Source organism: Podarcis pityusensis, assembly GCF_964106645.2.
Source record: "Podarcis pityusensis genome assembly, chromosome: Z".
NCBI lineage: Eukaryota > Metazoa > Chordata > Lepidosauria > Squamata > Lacertidae > Podarcis > Podarcis pityusensis.
The window spans coordinates 23618762-23640264 of NC_138044.1; the positions used below are offsets into that span (position 1 = coordinate 23618762).

At 43.7% G+C, this 21503-nt stretch overlaps 1 protein-coding gene across 1 annotated transcript in view; it reads right to left on the minus strand.

Annotated features, from left to right (window-relative positions):
- Positions 1-10122: 10122 nt before the first annotated feature.
- Positions 10123-21503, minus strand: part of AMER1 (APC membrane recruitment protein 1) — a 46271-nt gene continuing 34890 nt past the window's right edge. The window contains exon 3 of the transcript XR_013981397.1: positions 10123-10910. The gene's annotated coding sequence lies outside the window, so the exon portion shown is untranslated. The remainder of the gene's footprint in view (positions 10911-21503) is intronic.

Consider the following 21503-nt stretch of genomic DNA (forward strand, 5'->3'; position numbering starts at 1 on the left):
TATGTGGCATTAACTATAAACTTATTTATTACATTTATATCCAGTCCTTCCTCTAAAGAGACCAGGGTGGTGGTGGTGTACACTATAACCACTATAACCCAGCCTTCCCAACCTTGGGTTTCTAGGTGTTGTTGGACTATACATACCAGCATTTCTCACCATGGGTCATGCTGGCTTGGAATTTTGAGAGTTGATGTCCAACATCTGGAGACCCTTGTTTGGCTCTCCATGCTGGCTTTCTTTATTAACATGGTCTTGCTCAACCTGGTGCCCTCAAGAAGTTTTGGATACCAACTTCCATCATCCCTGACTATTGGCCAGATGGGAACTGAAGACTGAAACATCTGGAGGACACCAGGTTGGGGAAAGCTGCAATAACACAAGACGAATTAACTTCTTTTGTACTAAACAACTCTTCACAGTGTTGATGCTTCTCTCTAAGAGGTAGACAATATGTTGCAAACTCTAACTTCCCCTAGTCACAGTCAGCATGGCCAGTGACAGGGGATGATAGGAACTGTAGTTCACAGCATCTGGAGGGAAATACACTGACTACCCCAAAAGATGACAGCCAGTCAGTGTGAAAGGGATGCTAGGAAATGGATAAGAAGCACTAGCACCTCTTAGACTATGGCATATTCCCCATGTCTGAATGCCCCCCCACTCCAGAGACTCATTTGGGCATTAATTATATTTAACAATTAAAAAACAAACTGAAACAAAACTAAATGCCCTCCCCCAACAGACCCTTTGGTTCCTATTGTAATAAGAATGTATTATTACTCCTCAGCAGGTAAGTGTAGTAAAGAAGTAACAGTTTACATGTAAATCTACTCTCTCTTTCATCTATTTATTTTTTTAATCTTTAATGTGGATCTGGACAAAACAGCCTTCAAATGGAGGAGTCTCTTTCCTGTGCAAAGCAGGGCACATGTTTACCCTAGTTCTATCACTATATACAGTGGTACCTCGGGTTAGGAACTTAATTCGTTCTGGAGGTCCGTTCTTAACCTGAAACTGTTCTTAACCTGAGGTACCACTTTAGCTAATGGGGCCTCCTGCTGCTGCCACACTGCCAGAGCACGATTTCTGTTCTCATCCTGAAGCAAAGTTCTTAACCCGAGGTACTATTTCTGGGTTAGCGGAGTCTGTAACCTGAAGCGTCTGTAACCCGAGGTAGCACTGTATACAGCTATCATTTGGTAGCATATGGGTTTCTTTCATCCCCTCCTGCAACTTTTCATTACTGGGAAACTCCTGGCATTGTGAAACAATTTCATGTTCTAGAGAGCCACTTCTCCAGCATTCGGATTGTTCCAGCTTTCCGGAATCTGCTTGGATGTTGCAAAGGCAGCTGAAGACAAGTAGCATGTCTGTACTAGCACAAGCTGTTGCTTTAAATTAGGTTAATGGCTTCTGGGCAGGAGCTAGTGAGGGTGTGACAACATCAAGGGAGGGGACCTCAATCTGGCAATGCAACAGAAATAAAACCATTCAACAGATTCCTGCATTGCAAGGGATTGGACTAGATGACCCTCAGGGTCCCTTCCAACTCTACATTTCTACAAATCTTTTCTCTGTAGCTTCTGACAACATAACTGGACCATTTCTATGGCAATTTTGCATGGCTCTGTTCAAATTAGATTGCTTTGATTGGTAGATGAATGGATGACAATCTAGTAATTAGTGTGTGGTGGTAGTTTTAATTGGCAGGACCAAATTTTAATTGGTTGGACTGCAAGTAAGGAATAATTCCTAATTATTATTATCTAAAGTTATCTAAAGTTATCTAACTATTAACTAAAGTTACTTGATTCTGGTGTACAAATGTAAAATAGGGTTGGGAAACCTGTGACCCTCCACATGATACTGGACCACTGACCATGTTGACTGGGAATTATGGGAGTTGGAGTCCAATAAAATCTGGAGGGCCACAAGTTCCCCATCTGTTCTTTAAAAGAAAACTAGGAAGAGCTTTAACAAGGACCTTGCCTTGTAACAACAACAATGGTAAGTTTTGTTCATTAAATTGTTCATTATCTTATTCTTCCTCCAATAATGCACCTCTTGTGAGGCAATATACATACATGTTTATTTAAATTTTATTACTGAGTTGAGTAGCTGCTTAAAAGGCAGATGATTCATTAGCAAAGAGTTATGTAACTGATTCCTTTCCAAGGCTTTCCTGCCCCGCACCTCTGGATTAAGGGGGAAATGTAGCTTTTGGGGCACAATATTGTTTCTGGGCATGACTGTCCCACTTTTCATTAAAGGGGTCTACTCTAAGAAATCAAAAGGTTCATGGAAGATGTTCAGAAGTAATGCTCATAATTGCTTGCAGTATATCACAGGAGCACCCAGTCTCTGTTCCTCTAGGCATATGGATCCTGGCTAATACTGGCAACCTGTGATCAACCTGAACAAGATAAAAGCACCCATAGCTTTTAGGGAGGATGCTAGGATGAACCCCAGTTGTAAATCTTCCTGAGAAGCATGCGACAAGATCTGGAAGGCTGCACCGGCTCCTATAAGTGTGTAGCCTACGTAATTGCATGCAATGTGCAAGTGCATTTAAGAGCACCTCAATGTTGTGACTTGATTAAAAAATAATATTTTGAATGTAGGATGCTGTCCTATGTTACAGTGACTCTACAGGGTCTTTAAGGTCTTTTTTGTCATGAGTGTCTGTGGGGCAGGGGGGCACCCCCAAATCCTAAATATATTTATTTCAGTATACAAAGCACATGCACATCCAGCTAGTCATGAGTTACTGATTTGTCTGTGCCTCCTTCCAATTCGTAAGGTAAAGGGACTCCTGACCATTAGGTCCAGTTGTGTCCGACACTGGGGTTGCGGTGCTCATCTCGCTTTATTGGCCGAGGGAGCCGGCGTACAGCTTCCGGGTCATGTGGCCAGCATGACTAAGCCACTTCTGGTGAACCAGAGCAGTGCACGGAAACGCCATTTACCTTCCCGCCGGAGCGGTACCTATTTATCTACTTGCACTTTGGTGTGCTTTCGAACTGCTAGGTTGGCAGGAGCAGGGACCGAGCAGCGGGAGCTCACCCTGTCAGGGGGATTCAAACCGCCGACCTTCTGATCAGCAAGTCCTAGGCTCTGTGGTTTAACCCACAGCGCCACCCGAGTCCCCTCCTTCCAATTAGCTTTGGTCAATTGTTGTGTCAAGGGTGCTCCCTAGCCAAAGGAATGCACACAGCAAATAGTTAACTCTTTATTGTCAAAGCTAACACTTAGAGTTGTTCCTATAGCTCTGAATACCCCCACGCAGCAGTCTAGCCTCTAGACAGCTATTCCCAGGTCTGTGCTGTATGGAGCAGTTGCTGCAACAGGGGACTGTGCCTCCTCCACCAGCTTATGTACCTCCCCCTGGCCTGACAGGCCATTTACCTGGGAATAAACCTGAATAAACTCAGCAAGTCTAACTGTTGAGTAGGCATGTATAGAACTGCACAATGAATCTAATACGGTTTATCATTTTGTTTTTTTAAACAGCAACAACAAAAACAACAACAACAACAACAACAACATACAACACTGGGTTATAGGCCTGCTTTTCAGATCCAGGCATGAATAGCCCCAAGCAATGCACCTGGTTTTAGTTCAGAGTGGGGAAAGTGAGCCTCCATTACCATAAGTTTAAGAAATGCAGATTTTGGGCCAAACAGTTTGTGTTAAGCCAGTAATTAGCATTTCTGCACTTGTTTTTTCTTGCCTAACAGCAAGAGTGAGGGAGCCTGACTAGGGCCATGGCATGGAGAAAATAGATTTCACTACAGTGGTGCCTCGCAAGACGAAATTAATTCGTTCCGCGAGCTTTTTCGTCTAGCAAATTTTTCGTCTTGCGAAGCACGAAATCCCATAGGAATGCATTGAAATTCAATTAATGCCTTCCTATGGTCAAAAAAAGTCCAAACAAAGCCAAATTTGGTACAACAAGAGTTTATTAAGTGCTCTTTAAAGTCACACATCCTGTAAAGAGCATTTCAAAAATTGAAGGAACAATAAATTAAGTTTCTAAACATGACAGAAAAACATTTAAAAATCAACAAAGTGTACAGTACATTTTCTAAGACTCTGGGGGACAACTTGAAGAAGGTTCCTCTTCCACTCTTTGCTTCTTGCTGAAGAACCCCCTCCTCAACTGTTCCCCCAGCCACCCACCACACAGAAATTCAAATCCAGAATTTTTTTTAAAAAAACAGCAGAGTGGCCCAATGGTCACAGAAAATCATAAAAATGCAGAAAAAACCCACACAAGCTTCCAGATTCTTGCAAACCCCTCCCCAACACCAAGTCCTTGAATTCCAAACACCCCAACCCAAAATCCAAAACCCCCCAAAAAAGTTTTAAAAGTTTAAAAGAAGTTTTGGAAAAGCTTCAAAAATCACCAAAGTCTTCAAAAGCCTCAAAAAAGGCTACCACACCGCGTTCTATGAGTTGCTCCTCGAAGTCAAGTCACAACTGTATTAACAGTGTTAAGAAAAAGGAAACAAACTTGCAAGACGTTTTCGTTTTTCGTCTTGCGAAGCAAGCCCATAGGGAAATTCGTCTTGCGAAGCAGCTCAAAAAACGGAAAACCCTTTCGTCTAGCGAGTTTTTTGTCTTGCGAGGCATTTGTCTTGCGGGGCACCACTGTATTTGCCCCCAACATGGTCCTGATTCAGATCAGCTTCACATCTATACCTCACCTCTCATCTGCCCCAGGAGAAAACGTGCCATGCTGGAGTTAGATCTGGAGATGTGGAGGCTCTATGCACACTCTTAAAGGCTTGTGAGAGACTGCTAGAGACATGCACTAGTCTTGCCACACTTCAGAGGGTGGTGTACTCAGGTATTTGCCCCTAAGGATCAAAGACCTGAAAAGGACCCACCCCCAATGCACACACACACATAACTGCTCCAGTAGTGCTTCCTTTTTCTTTCTGTATAGAGCATCCAAGACAGAAGTGGGGAACCTTTCCTTCCAACAAAAGGTTGCATTCCCTTTCTGGACAGCCTTCTAAAAGCCGCATGCCAGTGGTAGGTGGCCTTTGGAGTGAAAGTGGTCAGAGCAATGAATGTTAATTTTTCTTCTGCACAGTATGCTAGTGTCTTCACACACCATTCTCTATTTTGCAACTGCACAAGCAGAAGGCATTACCAGCATTCAAAGACACTTCTGAGCAAGGAGAATGTGAAGTAAGGCTGGTGTGGGGCATGATCTGTGGAAAGCGGGTATGGCTGAGAAAGGGGTGTGGTCTGGGGGGAGTCCCAAGGGCTGGACAGAAAGGTCTGGTGGGCCACATTTGGTCTCTTGGTCTGAGGTCTCCCATCCCCATCTAAGAGCATGGACATCATTAGGGGGTGGCTCAGAGTTCTGTGACCTTAGTCTTTTGCACTGAGCCTCCCTCCCTTTAAATTTTTTATTAGTCCTATTATTATATTGTTATGAGTTTGGAGTTTTCCATTGATGTGACCTAGAAATAAAGCAGCAAACTGGAGAGAGGATATGAGCAATGTTTGAGAGCAATGTCTGATCTCTGTTTGAATCCAAAGCTGCAGTTATGCAGAAAATTGACTCTTTAGGGGTGTTAATGCTGTGTACCCCTCTATCGTTGACTCAGGTTGTATATATGTGTAAATATATACCATATATAATAAAGGCACCACAGTCTCTGCTGTGCCTCGTTCCAAAAGGAAACATGAACCCTGGGGAAGTGCCTGAAACCCCTGGAATCTCACATCACTCTGAGATTGGGGTGGCATGCAAGAATATCATCATTATTACTTACTATTACTTATGATGATGGCGAGGGGAGCTGGGTACACTGCAAAGCCCCATCCACCTGCCATCTTAATTTGCTAAAGACATCTAATACATATAAATTAGCATATGCAAGTTTGAGCCATGGGTCTATGCCCCAGTCCCAGGAACATCCCATCTAAGAGAAAGAATGAGACTATTATTGGCTTATTTGGATGAAAGGGGTCTATTGTGGGTGTTCTGGCAAACAGCAACCCCAAATCCTGGGTGTTGATTTTCTTCAGACACCACCCAAGCTTCTCGGTCTTGAACAACACAGAGAACATAACATAACATATAGAGCATCAGAGGACAGCTTCCTGGAGGAGATCCCAACACCAGGCTGGCAAATATATGCAGTGGTTTCCCAGCTGTGGTGGATAACACCATTGTATTGCCAAATCCTCAGGGGCATTCCAAAGCTTCTTTCACACTAGCTCACATTGGCAGGCATCATCAACAATTTGGCCAAATCGCTCATAAAAAGAACACAAGCATAGAAGACCGAGGAAATGGCTTCTCATCACTCTCAAACCGTAAGAAATCAGGTACAGCATAATTCACGGAGAGAACAATATAAGTAAAACATACATTCAAGGGCAGGGAACAAGGACTATCTATAGGCTTAGCATATTGACAAGTCCTCTAGAAACCAGAACGTCTGTCAAAGACATAACAAAAGACAGACATTCCTAAAGTCCAGAAGGATAACAGTCTTGCATTATTTATTTGAAACATTTTTTATACTGCCAGTCATGAAAGGATTTCAGGATGGTGTACACTGTACATACAACATCTGCCCATCATAATGCAACAAAACTATCACTATAACTGCCAATTACATGGAATACATATAACAACAAATTACGAAACTCATACTGATCAGTGTGTACAATATCTTATAATAAACATTTAAAAATTATTTCAAAAGGTCTGGCCATATTCTTGTGTGCAGTGAAGGAGGATTTATTTCTGTCATGTTCTGGTTTCTTTACAAAAACCATTGTTGGTTGCCAAGTATTATAAAATGAAAAGGGACTAGAATTTCCTCTGGCAGCTTTGAGTCTGCTTATCAGTTTCTCAGCCAATGCTACTCACCATATTATTTGGATACAATATTTAAACCTTCCTCATGTTTCCGACACTTGGCAACTTCCATGCTCACTGCCATTAACACGAAGGAGAGCAAATCATTGTTCAGTGATCCCTGAGGGTGGGTAGCTCTTATGCCCAACAATGCTAGTTCAGGTGTCATATCTATTATCATTCCACACATTATTTACATTAACCACCCCCCACAACCAAAAATATTTTTACAACCTCCCCAATGCCACCACATGTGGACATAGGTACCTAGAGTGTTACATCCCTACCAGCAGGCTTGATTAACTTGGAAATTCTAGAGAGATGTGCTGTTGTGTTGTACTACCTATGTAGTAGCTTCAGGGTGGATTTCCAGATCTTGGACGAGAATGATTTCAATGGTCTCTTGGTCCATAGCGCTTTCCAATTTTTGTTTGAGATTTGTATACCTAGGTTGGTTTCCCAGAGTACTCTGCCCTACCCCTAAAAATCTAAGCAACTAAAACAAATAACACTTCTCTTCTAATTCTCCTAGCCTCACTCTTTAGTTCCTCCCCTTTCTCTAACATGTCTCATGCCCACATTGCTTGATGATTTTTAAGCCAGCAGCAAGAGATGTCACAAGGATGGCACTGTTACCTTGGCAACTGGAGCTGGGTGGGGGTGATTAGCAAAATCAATCCTCCTGGCAAACTGGGAATATCCCCTCACCCACCCAAGTTTAGGATATTCCACCATTCTTCAGCAGAGCTTCTCTTCCTTTGAGAAAAATAAGTGGCTCACGTATATCTAAACTAAGCTTTAATAATAAAGAAAACTGTAACAAAATAACATAATGAGACTCTCAGTGCTGGATTTATGGATAAACTAAACAAGCTATAGCTTAGGGCTCCACTCTCTTGGGGTCCCCCCAAAAAATTAAAGGGAAAAAAACCTGGATGTACATTTCCAAAATACAAGATAAAAAACAAATAAAATAAAACCTACATACAGCAACAGTGTTTTGTGTTTTGTAGGTTCCTGTTTGTTATCTGCAAATGGCTTTAGATACCTATTAGGTCCCTAAATTACCATATAGCATATATTCAACAAAAAACAGCGACAATTTGTTGTTGACAAAGGACAGCTGGACATATAAAGGGCCCCATTACCTTCAGTAGCTTAGGGCCTGATCAAACCTAAATCCAGCCCTGAATGAGAGAGGTTAAATACAATATGAGGCAAGTCTGAGGCAAGAAGCAAGAAGAGGCAGTTGGTCCCTCTTAACTGACATTCTTAATGGAACACAGACTGAAGGGAGGGGCTGATTCCGGAGCAAAACACACAAGCCCCGCCCACCAGATACCAAACACTCTACTGATCAAATTAGGCCCCAGTGTTTTCCTTACGGCAAGTTACCTACCTGGACCGTTATCACTGATCGTTAGGCTGTGAGGCTGTAATTGACTCAAGGTGACCATGTGAGCTTTATGGGGAAGCTGGGATTTGAACCTGATATCTGAGTGTGTTACCATGTGCATTGGGCAGACAAGGTGGGAGCAACCCAGAGCTCACACAATTATCCTTGGTATCAAAATTGAAATGCTAAAAGTATGTAACCCTGAAAACTACAAAGGCCCAAAACACTGCAACTTGATGCTTGTGTGCTTTAGTGTGTGGGGACTACAGAGTGGTATGTATTGGAGATGTGCTTAGAAGTCTGGTTTTGTACTTTATTAAGATAAAGCAAAATTTATTCCACACCATCACCTCCATGTCATTTTGCTGGTGGTGGCAGGGTGAGAGTGCCATTGTGTGGTTCGCCTCAGGTGCCAAAATGTCTTGAGCCAGCCCTGGAAGAAGGTTAGGGTAAGAACAAGTTTAGGATGATGGCAGCTGGTACTCAGGCTTCCTCCATAAGAAAAGTCTTACTAGATCAGGCTAAAGGCACATGTAGTCCAGCAGTCTGTTCCCATAGTGGGCAACCCAATGCATTGGGGGTAAGGCCACAGCAGGAAGCATTCTGCTATATTCCATAGATTTTTATTGATTCTGAGTTGTCTGAAAACTTTGTGACCACTTTGGGAGATGGTACACTTGCAAAGTCAGTGATTTCAGTAAGTATATACCCAAAATAATGGTCATGAAGGCCAGAGAGAGAGAGTGTGTGTCCTGGGCAAGGTTTTCTCCAGCAGGAACTTCCAAGGAAAGCCTTGCATCCCCTTCCTGTCAAACGAGGCAATGGGGTTGCCAGGCATTTCAGTGGTCAGATCAGCCACAGTGGGGACTGGCGGTGAGACTGGTAACTGTATCACTCAGGAGTGCCTGGCTTTGAGAGGAAAAGTACAAGGCAATGCAGCTGCCATCTTATGTTACCCACAGAATACCTCTGGGCCCAACGCCTAGCATTGCATGCATCAGTAATGCTAGGAGAAGTTCAATTATTGTAGGTTTGTTGTGTTTCAGAAAATGTGAATAAGGTGGGTTCACCTTTAAATGCAAACAACTGGATTTCTCCTCCATCCCTAATCTTTGACTGGGTAGGTTATTTCAATAGAAACCCTGCTCCTCCAGGGAGCATTTTGACACTACACACAGAAACAAATGCCCCCAGTACTCGGTCAAGGTCCATCCAGTTCACCTTAGCAGTTTAATATCAGGATTTGATTTACACGACAGGCTTTGAAATCATGGCCTGGAGGGGAAAGGGTCCATCTCCTGTTTCTATTTTATTTTATATGGGGTGGGAGGAGTAGAAGAGCAAGGAGAAGTCCAAGCAGGAGGAAATATATAAAAAGCTGGTGCCTAGGAGACAACAACCTCTGTTCCCTTTCCGTTCTGTGCGGACTCGGCGTCTCCCGTTCCCTAAGGCATTATCAAAGGAAGCACTTCAGTCAAGAGAAATAGACAGTACTGCCTCCTTCAACAGCCACTTTCTCTGGTATTTGATGTGAGATTTCTCTCAGAAATAAATAGAACCCAGCTCCCCTTTGCTCCATTCTCTTCCAGTGAGCTGGCCTGTCACCTTTGATGTCACTAGGCAAAGACGAGCCTCAGACTAAATGGCGCCCCAGACAAGAAGCATATTCAGGCTCTCCTGTCTGTTTTTTCGATATTTGAATGCTTCCTACCTCCTTGCATTTATAGCCCAATTCAAAATGCAGCTTTTGCATACATTAATCACCCCATTGTATGATACATTTTGATGCATGAATCTGATCACTATTGCTTGAGTCCAAAGGACAGCTCAGGAGGCCTTTATTTATTTAATAAAATTTATACACTGCTTGATTGTAAAACAAAACAAAACAAACAAACAAACAAACAAACAAGCCCACAAAAACCACAAAAAAACCACAAACCCTCAAAGTAGTTTACAAAGTGGCATGTCAAGGAGCAAGCCAGAAGTAAGAACCAAAGGATGAAGAACAAAGGGCTGCATCAGAGCTCATAAAAAACTTGTTCCTCAAGCAAATCCTAATCAGAACAGCTGGCCCTTTTAACTCATTCCTGCCAAGGATTCAATAGTCAGCATGGATGGGCAAAATCAGTCTAGGGCAGAAGAAGGGAACCCTTTTCAATCCAAGGACTACATTCCTTCTGGGGCAATCTTCCATGCCCACCATGGCATGCCAGTGGTGGGTGGTGGGTGGGTGGACCCACAAATAAAAGTGGGCAGTGCAACAAATGCAGTTTTTACCTTTTTTACAGTAGGCTAAGTTCTACACACATTTACAGATCCCTCTTGTTTTCCATGCACACAACTAAGAGGCATTATTGGAGGTCAGGGACACATTCAAGGCACTTGGCATGTGCAGCAGGGCTAGTGAGCAGCGTGGGCTGGGAACAGGGGTGTCTGTGAGGACTAGGGAGCGTTCCAAGGGCCAGACAGAAAGGCATTGTGGGCCGCATTTGGGCCCCAGCTCTGAGGCTCCTCCCACCTCTTTTCTAGGGCCTGAAGGACCTTCACTGAGAAGGCACCTTTTGAAGTTCATTGTTTCATCCCATGGGGCCACTGCAGAAGGATGCAGCAATTCTCGATTGCCTGTGAAAGATAGAGATGGGGGAGAATTTCAGTTCAGTTCACATTATAATACAAACATGCCCTCAAATGATATACTAATGGAATATAGCTGCCTTTCAGATTTCTCATGACTTAATTTTGCAGTGCAATTCTCATAGCAAAAAAGTATAAATGTGTATATCAGAGGACAGTGTTGCAAAACATTAGTGAAGAAAACATGCATTATATATGGAGAAATTTCTTGCAAAAGCATGAATATCAGAACAGAAGAAATGTGCACTTAAGAGATGGCAAACCCATGGACAGCCAGTTAAAAGCAGCCCACCTGATCCTTTTCCCTAAAGAATTACTCCTTTGCCTGTAACAGCATCTGGACACATAGAAATTAAGTAGGTGCAGAACCAGAACCACATGCACCTTTCGTTTTATCACCACTGCTCTGCCAAAAGTTTTCTCTGCTTGTTTTTTTAAAAAAAAATACTTTCCCTTTTGGGGCCAAATAGAGAAAATATCTAAAGATGGGGCAAACATGTGCAAGTACAATGTACCTCTGAGGTGAAGGGCAATAAGCTCAGTAGTGGTATAGCACCTGCTCTGCATGCAATAGGTTCCAGGCTCCATCTCCAACATTTTCAGGTAGAGAATGTCCTCCTTCTGAGACCCTAAGTGCTACTGCCAGTGTCAGCAAAACTGAGCTAAGATGGACTAACTCAGTATATTGTATGTGCCTAAATTCCACACATATAAGCTAAGAGGGTGGTCTACAGAATTCTTCCTAAGGAGAATCTGTAGATGTCATTTTTAACGTGCATTCATGATGGACACAAGCAGGTTATACACGATCCTGCTTTTCAATACTGTTTGCAGCTGCAAAAGTTTCAGGGTAGACATATTCCGTAGCTTTCCACTGGCATCCTGTAACTTTTTATATCACAAATGTTTGGGGGGGTGTTGAGGGGGGGTCCTATTTTTGTTGTGCTGCAGTGCAAGAGTGCCCTCTAGGTAGCAGTAATGTAGTAACAGTAGGGAAGCATCGTAGAAAAATTAATAAAGCAGAATGAGGTGCTGATAGCCTAGTATAAATCCACCACTAATGCATTATTAATGTCAGAAGAAACCCACAAAATAACCATCACCCTGGAGTGGCCCTAAGTCCCACGGAATTCAGTAGTGACTTACTATGGTGTTTTGCAGCACTCTGTAACATCTACCTGCGCTCATTTGCAAGGGGCATATGTCAAGGCATTGTTTTTCTTGTAAAAGAAAGAAAAAAGCATCCTGTGTTTCTGTTACTTGCTTTGTCAGCCTCTGGAGGCACTAGAGTCCTCTTGCAGCAATAGTCACCTTATCACATATGTGGCTATATTATTTCTATCCTCCGGGGGTCAGGAATAGAAGATAGTTAATTTTAGGTGTGTTCATTGGTTTTTGTTTGTGTGCGGGCAGAATTCGTGTAGGCAACAGCCTAATTAATCTCCAACCTAAATTAGATTACGATAGAAGTTATGTGTAATGGTTGTCAATTGACCAGAAAATGCACCCTGGGCTGCTCCTATGCCTTTAACAGCAGCTTCATTTGCAAGAATCAGCAGGTGAAGTTTGATGCAAGGTCCTAAGAATTAGGCTCACCTGCTAATGTTGGCAGTGAGTTTTTGCTGTTCAAACACAAAAGCAAAATAACATAACTAAGCCCGAGACAATTATTATAATAGAAACACCTGGTTGTCCAGTAACCTAACATCTTCATGGCACATAACCATTTAAAGTAAACTGCACCAGCTGCAGTATGGACACTTCCAGACGGTCGGTCTCTTGATGTGGGATCCAGTCATATAGCAACAACTTCAGGTTGCACAATCATAGTTGATGGGGAGGTCTTGGCAATAATAACCCTGCTTCCTTCAAAAGATCAGGCTTTTGTGATAAGGAAAATGATGAGGAAACACTGCAAAATGTGGGATAATACTTGTTTTGATAGCATCATCTAACCTTTCCGCAATCCAGAATGAATCATCATTAAATATCCAGTGTCCTCTAATCTCCCAATAAACAGATCAGAAGAAATGGTCAATAAGCAGACTAATCAAGTAGCACCCTGGGTAGAATGGCAAGGGTCAGACACTACTTGGTGTTTCAGTGCCCATGGGGATATTTTTACATGAGCGCATAAATGCACTTTCAACAGCACTCAGATAATTTGTTAGATTTTTAATTTTGGTTTATATTGTTTATCAGCCACATAGCAGCCTCTACCAACCTGGTGCCATCTAGATGTTTTGAATGACAACTTCCACCAACCCCTCTGACATCCTGCACAGCAAACAATGCATGTTGGGAGGACAGCATGCCACTCTAACAGCATGGGGTGGTTATCATGAGGAGAGGAACTCTGTCAGATACCTAGCTACGAAGATGCAAGGGTTTTATGTGGCTTGATAACATACTGGACATCAGAGCTGATCTCACAAGATAATTGTTAAATGATGTATCATTGCATTATCAGTCGGTTTTCTTGTGGCTGCATTCTGCACTAGCTTTAGTTTCAGGGCAATTTTCAAGGGCAACCCTACACAGAAGGCATTACAATAATCTTTATAGGAGGTAAATCAAGCGCAGGGCAGTAGCAAGCATAGGCATACTTAGGCACCCTTGCACCCTTGGCAAAGAGCTGCATCAGCACCCCCGTCCCTTGATCACTGCTGGCTCTCCCATCTTTCTTTTCTCTCTAAGTCCTGCTGGGTGCTCTGCTCACACTTCTGATAGTGCCGCTGGCCAATGCCAGCAGTCAGATTTCTCCATCAAGGCACCCAGAGGAGCCTGTGTGCCTTGGCAGCTGCCCAGAGCAGTGGAGGTGCAGCCTAGGGAGCACGTGGGTGGGTGGGCTCATAGCCACTCCAAGCCGGACTGGAAAGGAACAATTTTTGGTGTACCTCTGGGCCTGTTGGTTGCTTTGGCTGGGGGCCATCATGGCCAACCCCTAGATTACACCCCTGGTGGCAAGGCTGTCTAGCAGAAGTAACATAGGAGACATATTTTGTACACACACATATATAATTTTTATATATAATTATATATATATATATATATTAAATTTTCTGTTTTACAATTTAAAATACTTATTTTAACTGACTTCCCCTCTTCTCTTTTCATGGTTCATTTTATATATCATAAATACCTGCATATTTTACAAAAACTATACCATTCGGTATTCCATTATTGCATAAGGGGGATAAGAGGCTGTGAAGTTTCCAGTTGACCATTGGTGCTCAGATAGCAGACTGAGTGGCACACCTGTTACCTTGGCAGTCTTGCCCACTATGGTGCAATGTGACATGTTGCAGGACTATATCTCCCATCATCCCTGACCATTGGCCATGCTCACCAGGGCTGATGGGAGTAGGAGTCTAACACCATCTGAAGGATAGGGCACCCTGTTGACGACACCCTGTTGACTGCACCCTACAGTCATGTCATACACGTCTGTCTTTGTGGCCACACTAGAAGAGTCCTTGGTAAATTCAGGTAACAGGTACTGTGTGGTGGGGGTAGAACTGAAGCAGTGATGGGGCAAGGGCAGAGGTTGGCTGTTGTTACAAGCACCCAAGAGTTCCTGTTTTCATCTCTGGTGTGGCGAAGAATGGTGGAATCTCTACAAAACATGGCTGTTCAAGAACAGCTGGTGGTTGTATTTCACAAGGAAAATGCTGCTTTGAAATCCACTCCTGAAAAGCCTGGAAAGTGTGCCAGTGTTAGAGGAGAAGTGGAGCGCTGAGGTGGAGGCTGGCAATGGGCTGCAGGAAGTACAGTGGTACTTTGGGTTAAGTACTTAATTCATTCCGGAGGTCCGTACTTAACCTTAAACTGTTCTTAACCTGAAGCACCACTTTAGCTAATGGGGCCTCCTGCTGCCGCCACGTCGCCAGAGCAAGATTTCTGTTCTCATCCTGAAGCAAAGTTCTTAACCTGAAGCACTATTTCTGGGTTAGCGGAGTCTGTAACCTGAAGCGTATGTAACCAGAAGCGTATGTAACCTGAGGTACTACTGTATAAGGTGAGGTTTGATCAGGGAGGAGTTGAAGCTCATCAGTGAAGCATATGCTCTGCATGCAGAAGGTACCAAATTTGATCCATAAGGGCATCTCTAAGCAGTGCTGGGAATGTCTTCCATCTGAGAACCACTGCTTGTACTGAGCTCGATGGACAAATGGTCCGATCCAGTAATAATAATAATAATAATATAATAATTTATTATTTATACCCCGCACATCTGGCTGGGTTTCCCCAGCCACTCTGGGCGGCTTCCACAGAGACCAAAAATACACTAAAATGTCACACATTAAAAACTTCCCTTAAGATGTCTTCTGAATGTCAGGTAGTTGTTTTTCTCTTTGACATCTGGTGGGAGGGCGTTCCACAGGGCGGGCGCCACTACCGAGAAGGCCCTCTGCCTGGTTCCCTGTAGCTTTGCTTCTCGCAATGAGAGAACCGCCAGAAGGCCCTCAGCGCTGGACCTCAGCGTCCGGGCTGAACGATGGGGGTGGAGACGCTCCTTCGGGTATACAGAACCGAGGCCGTTTAGGGCTTTAAAAGTCAGCACCAACACTTTGAATTGTGCTCGGAAACATACTGGGAGCCAATGTAGGTCTTTCAAGACCGGTGTTATGTGGTATCGACGGATGCCCCCAGTCACCAGTCTAGCTGCCGCATTCTGGATTAGTTGTAGTTTCCGGGTCACCTTCAAAGGTAGCCCCACGTAGAGCGCATTGCAGTAGTCCAAGTGGGAGATAACTAGAGCATGCACCACTCTGGCGAGACAGTCTGCGGGCAGGTAGGGTCTCAGCCTGCATTCCAGGTGGAGTTGGTAGACAGCTGCCCTGGATACAGAATTGACCTGTGCCTCCACGGACAGCTATGAGTCCAAAATGACTCCCAGGCTGCGCACCTGGTCCTTCAGGGGCACAGTTACCCCATTCAGGACCAGGGAGTCCTCCACACCAGCCCGCCCCCTGTCTCCCAAAAACAGTACTTCTGTCTTGTCAGGATTCAACCTCAATCCATTAGCCGCCATCCATCCTCCAACTGCCTCCAGGCACTCACACAGGACCTTCACTGCCTTCACCGGTTCTGATTTGAAAGAGAGGTAGAGCTGGGTATCACCTGCAAATTGATGGACACCCAGCCCAAACCCCCTGATGATCTCTCCCAGCGGCTTCATATAGATGTCAAAAAGCATGGGGGAGAGGACAGAACCCTGAGGCACCCCACAAGTGAGAGCCCAGGGGTCTGAACACTCATCTTCCCCCCACTTTCTGAACATGGCCCAGGAGGAAGGAGCAAAACCACTGTATAACAGTGCCCCCAGTATCCTCCTATGTGCCAAAGCACAAACAGAAGACAGAGTCGAAGAGTGTAGCTGAGGCATTTGGACCAGGCCCAACAATTTCACAAAGAGGCTGAACAATTGACCTTTCCCTATGATTCCCCCTCCCCTAAAAATATCTCTGTTACAGGATGCAAACTAATTGGCTGTGCTCAGCTAGTGTGTGTGGGGGGGGGGGGGGGAGGCTCGTTGCTTTCTGACTCATCCACTCAGACAACAATGGCCAGGAGAAAGTTCACAGTGTCGTCATTGGGTTCTGCTTTCTTGACCACAGCTGAACTCTGGCACAATGAGGGCACAATGTATTGCCTGGATGAGAACTCTGGGTTTGAAATATTCTGGTACCAGGAGGGGCCACAGGGAGCGGCTGGTGTTGCTGCTCAGAGGTGTCATAGAACAGGGACAAAGGGCTGTTAGAATGATCTAATCTCCTGGGGCACTTTTTGCCAATTCTCTGTGTGCCAAATAAATAAGCTTTTCTTGGAGAAAATCCCACTAAATATGATCTGCAGAGGAAGAGGTATGATACACCAGTGTTTCCCAACCTTCTTCCAACCTTGTTTCCTTCCTGTGGCCTCCCGGCATAGCCAAGGGGGGACAGGGGGACAGCTACCCTCCAAAATAAGTAAAAATCAATACAAATCTGAGGTTCTGACCCCCTCTAACAAAAGCTTGCCCCCCAACAAAAATCCTGGCTACACCCATAGCCCCCCTCCTACTGGTAGAAAGGTAGCTATTTAAATGTTTTGTTTGTAAATGGAACATGTTTTATTTATAATTTATACAATTTATACAAAATTCAATTACATAAAATGATAGGAACATATTGAAATATTGTTGAAGCAGAAGAACATAGAATCATAGAGCTGGAAGGGACCCCAAGGGTCATCTAGTCCAACCCCCTGCAATGTAGGAAACTCAGCTAAAGCATCCATGACAGATGGCCATCCAACCTCTGCTTAAAAACCTCTTAGTCCAGAACCAACCAAGGGAGATTCATCTTCTGTGTATTATAAAAAGTAAACACTTATTTGACCCCAGTTGTTTGACGTAGAGGGGTAAACCTACAGATACAGTCCAAAAGGTGCACAGCGAGCTCTGTATGTATGGGTTAATTTTAAAAAGCAAGTGGTCCTCACTGACCAGCTGCAAAAAGATCTTGTCATCCTGAGGAGCCCTGGCTGCCTAGATAAAACACTATAACCCCACACACCCTTACCTGGGAGTAAGGCCCACTGAACTCAGTGTGGCTTTCTTCTGAGTAGACAGTTATTTACTAGATGCAGGTCAGCAGCACCAGACGACCCTGCTTGGCTAGGCCTGGAGAGGATTTCACCCTGAGCCTTGCAGAGCTGGATCAATGCTGCCAACGGGCTCTGCCCCGTGGCAATATCCAAATGCCCTGATCCACTAGGCGCTGGGGTGAATTGCACCCTGCACCTTGCAGAGTCATGCCCAGGCTGCCACTGGGCCCAGCACTGGCGGCAGCAACAAGCAGCTCCGGCTTGCCCAGCCCTACCCATTGCCACCCCACCACCGCACTTACTTGACCTGGGGGTTCTGGATTGTGGGCTCTACTGGTCAAAACAGAGGCCTCAGAGATCACCCTCTCCCACCAGAAACAAACCAGGACTGCTCCAAGAAAACACACATGGCAAAAAGGAGCATTAGGCTCTGGTGGGCTGCCCCCTTATCCGCTCGTGATTGGCCTAGCAGATAGCCAGCCAATCAGGATTATTTAACTTCTCACTTCCCTTTGTGGTCCCCTAGCCTCACGATTTTCACCTGTGTCCCCCTTGGAATATCCGGGGGATGGGGGCCAGGGGGCCATATGGCCCCTGATTGTGAAACACTGGGATACACAAGCATACATAGGGTTGCTATATTTCAAGAAGTGAAAATCAGGACAAAGTTGCCCAACGTTTTTCCGCTTTTTTGGCAAAACCGCAAAAATCAAAGTTTTTGAGCTATTTTAAAGGGAAATCGCCAAAAGCGACACTGCCCACAAGGGTTGCCATACGTCCGGATTTTCCTGGACGTTTTTAGCAATTTCTGCCCAGACACGCCCTCTGACTGCAGTAATCCGGCTATGTGTGGGAAATTCTGGACATATGGCAACCCTAAGCATACACAGCTAAGGGTTTAACTGCCTGTTGTGAGTCTAGGCAGATGTGTCTTGATGATACCTATCGTCCCTTCCAAAGCTGCAATCCTGTATCAGTGGCAGTAGAATTTGTAAGCAGGAACCTGTTAGATCAGTTTCTTTGTCAAGGTGTCTTCACCACTCAGTTAAGTACCTGTCATCCACATCTTAAAAAGTGAGCTTTGTTGCCATAGAGACAAAAGGGTGGGGGCGGACATTTGCTGCCTCAAACTGAATGCCTTTTGGGGACCGAAAGGCCCAGGAGTGTAAGTGTATGAGAAAGAGTTTTGGCTGACGCTGGGAGGTGGAGACACAGAGGCATGATTACTCTCTGCTGGACAAAAGACAGTGAGCTTGGGGCTTCCAGGGAAACCTAATGGGGCAGCAAGAACTTTTGCAGTGTTAATGCTGTGAGCCACTCTATCCTATGCTCTTGTTGCATATATGTATAAAAACAACAACAAGTATCCTGAAGACACCACCAGAGAGCACAGAAGCCTGGCTAGAGCAAGGAGGTTCACACCCCACAATGGAACAGCCAAGAGCATGATCCTGGGCACTGGTCCTGGTTGTGAGGTGGGCCTCCCTTCTGTGTGCAATGGTTTGCGTACACATAGCTGTCAATGTTTCCCGTTTTTAAAGGGAAATTCCCTTATTCTGAATAGGATTCCTTGCAAGAAAAGGGAAAAGTTGACAGCTATGTGCGTACATGTGTATGACAGAGATCTGTGGAGCAAACTGCCCAGATACCATTGATAGATGGGAAAGCTGTCACTGTACCTGAGCATCGCAAGATGCAAGTACAGAAGATTGCAGCCTATAAAACACTATCAACAAATCAGTTGAGAGGGAAAAAACAAAAAAGGGGGGGGGGGAGAAACAAATTAGGTGAGATTCCTGCATTGCAGGGGGTTGAACTAGTTGACCCTTGAAGTCCCCTCTACAAATCTACAATACTCTGATTCTATGACTGTGAAGGGTGGTATAAAGATACCTTAATAAATCAATAAATACTTCCCCCCCCCATCCAGCCCTATTTTGTGTAACATATAGCCTGTTGAAGCGTACCAGAGAACTAAAAATTGTGCACTCTTTTGTGGTATTTTGGTTGATCCGAATAAATTTATTGTTCAATTGTTTATTCGAAAGTGTCCCGCCTGCTCCCCGATTATGGACCAATATATTTTTGTTTTTCGATTTTATTTGCTGGTTATTTAACAATAGCTAAGAAGCAGAGACAGGGACAGAAATGCAACGTTGCCACTAGGGGTCGCCGTAACACCAAGTAGAAGTTGGAATTTTGTGAAATGAAAGCTTCCCCTTAACGTATTTCCTTTTGGGGTTCATAATACGGACTAATTTCAGTTTTTAAAAATAAAGTATTGGCATTGCCAGAGATTTAACTTGGGAACTTTTGAATACAAAGCATATGCCTGATTTCACAGTAGATACCACAAATTAACCATGTGCTGTGGGGAGGGGGGTGGAATACTTCCTTTTGTCTGTTCTGAATCTCCCACTGTTTTGCTTCATTGGATGATTCCTGAGTTTTAAGGCTCCTTCAGACAACCTGCTTATTAAGCAATCATCCTGATTTGCGTACACAGAATGTCAGACCGTATCCTGTCTGTTATGTACTGAGTTGAATAGGATCCAAACTGCAGCAGTCTGATTGGTCCTAGAACAATAGGATCCAAATTGCAGCAGTCTGATTGGTCCTAGAACAATAGGATCAAAAAAAAAACTAAATAAAGAAAAATATATATATATATAAAATATATACTCCTGACATAAGACAACAACAAATTAACTACATTAACTACATAACACACAACACTGACTGACTTCCCTTCATCTCGATTTCGGAATGTGTTATAAAATTTTTCTATCTGCAGTTTCTTTTCCTCAAAAAGAAATTCTTTACATCACAAGTGTTATATCGCACCTACTGTGTTTTTTAGTTTTTTTTACCTCTGTTTCCATGTATGCCATGAATTTATTTTTTTTTGGTGTGAATGTGTTGTGTTTGTCTTTTTTGTTTGTATGGTGTTATAAAATAAAATTTATATTAAAAAAAAAAAGAACAATAGGATCCAAATTGCAGCAGTCTGATTGGTCCTAGAACAATAGGATTCAGAATGCAGCAGTCTGATTGGTCCTAGAACAATGCAGCAGTATGATTGGTTGGCAGAAACCACCCAATCATGCTCCAGATATAAGTGAATCCACAACCTGATTGGCTTACAGTAGAATTCCAGAATTAGCCAATCATGTGCAGCCCACTGTGTAAATAATGTATATAAAGCAGATACTTTGAGGGGACTTTCATTCATTCCTCCTCACCACTATGAGCTGAATAAAGAGCATGAAATCACTTTGCGACTCTGAGTATATTTCACTGTCTTTATCCAGAGCATTTTATTGGATTGTTTGCAGAGTAGTTATACGACAATGAGCAGCCATCCTGATTTGCTTGCAAGGTGTGTGTGCGTGTCTTCCTGTTAATCACTCATTCATCCCATAATTTTTCAGTGCATTTTCCCCAACTTGCTCACCTGCTTTCAGCCCTTAATTGGCTCTGCAGCTACAACTAACTTTATAAAGTCACCATTCACATTTCCCTAAAAAACAAAGCCCTAACAATATGCCAGGAGAATGGATAACAATACTGGAGTGTGCTGCAGGGTCATAATACACTACTTTCCCCTGTCTGCAGTAAAGTGGGTTATAACAAGACTGGACTGTTTTGCTGGGCTGGTGTAATCCCCATTCTTTCAGCCCCCACCCCACTCCCTACAATATTAGTAAAATATCAATGGACTTTCTCTGTGCTGGCATTGCTAGGATAATTTTTTTTAATGCTTACAAGGTCTACACTTTCTTGTATGAAATAAGATCAGAGTTGGAAACATCATTGCCTCTGTTGCAAACTAGTTTGGGGAGTAGGTACACTACTACCTTGTTGCAGCTGCACTCAGAATAATAATAATATATTTCTCATGTTTTTAAAAATGAGCAGAATAGTACAGTACATGTATATTTTGCCTCTTTTCTTGGGTTCTACAAGGGCTACAAATTCACGGTAGGATTC